The sequence below is a fragment of the Squalius cephalus genome (genome assembly GCF_949319135.1).
Source record: "Squalius cephalus genome assembly, chromosome: 17".
NCBI lineage: Eukaryota > Metazoa > Chordata > Actinopteri > Cypriniformes > Leuciscidae > Squalius > Squalius cephalus.
This window is the reverse complement of record NC_137138.1, coordinates 3,680,525-3,685,887: the sequence shown is the minus strand read 5'-3', so window position 1 is coordinate 3,685,887 and position 5,363 is coordinate 3,680,525.

Below are 5,363 nucleotides of genomic sequence, written 5' to 3'. Positions count from 1 at the left end.
GCCAGATAAAATTTGCTATGTGGGAATATGGTAATACTTCCTGGTTCTGTGGCTTTCAAATGAAAGATTGGTATCAAATATTTGATTGGTAGTCCCTACCAGCCATTTGTTGTAGTCCTTAAATAGTGATTTCTGTAAAAGAAAATATCTCCCTTTGCTTTGAACAGTTATAATATTTTGGGAACAATTAACCTAACATCGTAGCATAAATACAGTATATGTTGTTATTAGTTTTTTAATAGTTTTTTATTTCTATTTATTTATCTAATAATTTATCTACTTTTGAACCGATTATAATCTCTGTGATAATTTCACCATTATCGTGAGGTAATTTATTTATTTTGTTCACCATAAAATACATAATTTTATTATATGTACCAATACGAAAACCTATTCAGGCCCAGTGCAAGGCCAGTGAAGGGTCATTAATTGGCTAGGACAGTAATAGACTATTTGTGGTCCTAGTTATCCTAGTTCATAGGTCCTAGTTATCTAATAAATTTATTTTTCATTTAAACTTAAAAGACATGATTTTTTTTTTTTTTTTGAAGTTTTTTCATGAAGTTTGTTTCATATATTGTGTCTTGTAGTCTCAAAAAAAAAAATCATGGAATTGTTTGTAAACGACTATTTAAGCGAGCATTTGCACCTGGATAATTGAGAGTGATTGTAAGTGTGATGATCATCTGCTAAATGAGCAACAACGACCACAATTCACTCCTTCAGTCAGTGAAGCTCCCACAGCCGTTCATGAGAGTTTAAATGCTGGGAATATTCCCATCTTCCCACAGGAGAAGAAGAAGCAAGCAGGAGGAATTACTCCAGGAGAAACTACGGACATACTATTGTAAAGATGGAGATTAAGGAAGAACCCTGCAGAATAAAAGATGAAGATACAGAGGAACAAATAGGTTGGTGTTTTCCTTCATTCTCTTTAATGACTGATGAGGAACATTTAGATGAAAACTAAATAAAATAAAAGGACAACATTTTTGCTTAATTGTGACTCACAGTATATTTATTGTTCTCATTTCTCATTCTTTATTTCCATTTTGAAAATTTGATATGTTGATTTTAGACTTGATGGAAGTGAATGAGGACAAACAACATCAGTTTAAAAAACCTCAGCATTTCAACAATGAAGATGGAAACACAGTCATTTCACAGACGTCAAAGTGTGTCACACAAAAACAAGCTGGAAAATCTGGAGTCAAAGGATCTTTCACCTGCTCTGAGTGTGGAAAGTGTTTCAGTTATAAAGGACACCTAAATGTACACATGAGAATTCACACTGGAGAAAAACCGTTCACATGCTCTCAGTGTGGAAAGAGTTTCAGTCAGAAAGGAAATCTTAAAGAGCATCTGCTCCGTCACTCTGTAGTGAGATCGTTCAGCTGTGATCAGTGTGAGAAAACATTTGTTGTGGAGTCAAACTTAAGAACACACCTTAAAGTTCATAGTGGTGTGAAGCCTCACTTTTGTTCTTTTTGTGGAAAGAGTTTTTCAGTACTTCAGACTTTAAAAGAGCATGAGCGTATTCATACTGGTGTGAGACGTTATGTGTGCTCTGACTGTGGTAAGAGCTGTATTACATCCAGCAACTTAAAAAAACACCAGAGAGTTCACACTGGAGAGAAACCGTACAAGTGCTCTTCATGTGGAAAGAGTTTCACCCGATCATCTAGTGTACGGTATCATGAGAAAAAGCATTGCCTGAAGGCATCTAAGTGAGCAAAGTTCACATTTACATCCATGATTTACAAATATTGTACTTATAAATAATTTGACATTCAGATTGTTTTAATAGAGTGATTTAATCTAAGGGTTAAATTAGTAGTGAAGTGTGAATCTGGTGATAGTTTGATCAAGTGTTGCCCTTCTCAACCGCTGTAACATGATTTATAATGATGTGATTCAACTTTACTGAACTTCAAACACTTGGTTTGTATAAAAATATTTAAAAATAGTTTAAAAATTAAAAATAGTTTTTCAGGTGAACTGAGAGAATTTTTTTCTGTCCTTTGTTTAATGTCTAGTCCGGGTTCATCTTTTGCAAAGTCATTTTGCATAATGTTTTTTTTGTTTAAAATGTTTTGCAGTAGGTGATGTAATCTATTTAATAAAATAATAATCATAACCCTTACGAAAAACAATTATACCTCAAGTTCATTTTATGGAGTTACTTAATGTAACGGTGTTATATTTATCAATTAATTTCACTCAAAATCTCCCTTTGTTAATCATTTGTTATACTTCTTTCATTATTTTGTATTCTGGAATTTCATTTATTCTTCTAATATTGATTTCTATTAACTGAGATGTCATATTTCTATGGTTACATGGTCATTTTGCAGTATTGTTAAATACGGTGCGTGGCTCCTTTAAGACTCATGTTCTTTCATGGTCCGGTTCCGGTTGCTCTCCCTCAGTTCGCGGTAAATGCGACTGAAGAGAGGTGGGTTGTTCTGTGTACGCAGACTGGTGCATAGACATATACACTAGAGGTCGCCTTAAAGACATTCGTTCCAATGAACTGCCGTAGACAGCGGCATCTAGTGTATCTATGCACCAGTCTGCGTACACGTCACACACCAGGATGCGTGCGCGCCCTCAGATCACTTGGACGTGGCTGTGTATAAGAGGTAAAAAGGTTATAAATACTGTTCGTTTTCTCACACAAACCGCTCGTTTCATGTCTTAGGCCATCAGTGTGTACTTACGATGGGGAATTGTTTAATTTGGACTCTGTGCATGCTCTTTGAGACAGTGACCACAGACCTGCATTATCTGACTGACAGACAAGAACGGTTTGACCTAAAAATATCAAAATTGAAACTACTGCGGAAAAAAAGACACCTACATCTTGGATGCCCTTGAGGTAAGCTAAAACATACCAAAATTTAATTTCAAAGTGAATCCCTTTAAATGTAACACCTACCCCTTTAAATGTAACACCTACCCCTTTAAATGTAACACCTACCCCTTTAAATGTAACACCTACCTTCATAGTAATTCACGGTCTAGCAGGTTGTGTTTCCGCTTATTTTCTCTCGCTGCCAGAAGATGGTCTCTCGCTGATTAGTGGAAACTTTTGATAAGATACTGGACGAAGTGTTTTGACACAATGCAAGTAAATTTTTTCATCATAGGTTTTTTTTTTCGGTTTCTGAGCTGGGTGTGTACGTCACCAAATCTAACTTTATATGACCTTAATCACTTGTTGGCTAAAAAATAGCACCATTTTGAAACATGTCAGCAACTCCTAGCAACTGTTAGCTAGGCTTAAAATATTTTTTACACAGCGGGGTTAGTTGTAGCAGTGTTACAGCCGCCAAGTGTGCAACAATAATGAAATGAAAACAGGGAGCCACACAACTTTTCAGGTTTGAGTATTTATTTATTTATTTTGCCACATTTAACTTTGCTGGACTTTCACAATGTTGGAATTTAAATGTCAAAATATGATTTTTTTTTTTCACATCTGTTTACTATGCATTGATCACTTGTTTATTTATTAAGAATATAACCGGTTTTTCATGCAATAAACCCTTTAAAATGTGATTTTAAGCTTGTTTTTATTATTACTATTATTAATAATAATAATTTTGCATGCAGCTGCAACACACAAATTTAAATCAATTGCAATTACAATATATGATGATTTTATTTATTTATTGCAAAACTGTGCAGCCTTTCCTATATCTCTATCCATGATATTGATCCATAAGGATGATTGGATGAGGGATGGATGTATGGATATCTGTCTATACAGATGCACAAACAATATCAAACTATACAGATAAAATAGTACTGAATTATGTGTGTTACACTCAAGTGTTACAACTAACCCCTGTTAACCCCGCATATGGGGCAAGTTGTAACATTTACACTTCTGTCACTTTCAGTGGAACTGTACGAAAATGGTAGGTCCTAGAAAAAAAAGTGTTCATTTGTAGCAGAGATGTGTATGTTGCTTGTGTAAAAAAATATATTTTTTTTTTTTTAAATAATTGAGCCAAAACCAAAATGTGTTAGGTTGTGCCCCACTCTCCACTACACACAGGGTAAACAAGGGAACTAACTAGACACAGGTGGATGAAGGTTAATTAATCAGGGACTAACAAGAACAGGTGCAGACAAGACAGAACATAATTGTGACAGTTGTATTAGGCTGTAAATACATCAAATCTGTTCTGAAGGTCAATATATCTTACGGGTTTGAAAGCAAGGCTGTGAGGGAAAGACTTAATGTGTTTTCAGTGGCATCAAATGTAAGAAGCTGAATAAAGCTCCTAGATCACTTATTTGTGTCAGAATTGTTTGCAAAAGCGTGATTATAAACAGAACGAGGCTGTGAAACTGCGCAGACTCTGAACGACGTAATCGACAATGACCGTTACTGGGAAAGCTTGGCTTCAATTTTTCTACAGTGGAAGAAGCAGAGACGCGCTGTCCATCTTTTTACAGTCTGTGTTGTGAAAGTAACTAGTGAGATGTAGTTTACCTGTTGGATGTGATGTTTAAAGCAACACTATGTAACATTTTTTACCTTAAAATAATGTTTCCAAAATCGTTTCAGTGGTTCATCAAGTCGTAACGGGGTGAAAGGCACTTATGCCTCCGCTTTGCGGCCCTTTATCTGCTATAACCACACTATGTAAGATTGCCAGATCGGGTCGCGTTTCTGTAGTTCGAATGAGACATAAGAAAACTACAAATTTGACTTGCTTTACGGCAAGCGTTAATAGTCATTATTTTGTTTTTCTTCCTTTCTGATGTCGCAATACATCATACTTTCATAAAATCATGCATCATACTCTACCTTGTCTGTGGACATTGTTCATTCCAAAGCCAGTGCTGGATAAACAGCGAGCGTGCGTGCGAGAGTAGGCTGCGGTAGGCTAAATGATTTACGACATCGGTAATGGACGATTCCGCTTCCAACCTGTAGGGCGACCGAAGAGGAAAAGTTCCATAGTGTTGCTTTAATATCCACTGACAACCTCTGTAGTCCCACTTCTTAACAACCGCCTTATTCTAGACAAGTAAAAGCGTTAACAAAATCACAAGCAGGTATTACTGATAATGTCGTAGAAAATAATGTGAACATATCTTGAGCATGTGTTAACCCTTGTATGGGAGAACCCTAAAAGGTGTAAATCTGATAAAGCACAAGCGGCAGATTTCACTGCAGGCCCATTTATTACCAGACACAATCCGGCAGCTGAAATAACATCTATGCTGAGTTCAATGTACATATCTGATGATGACGAAAAAACTGATGATGATGTTGATGAAAGAGATGTATTGAATGTAAAAATGGTACAAACAATGCAAACAGAGGTTGATAAACTTAAGGTGGA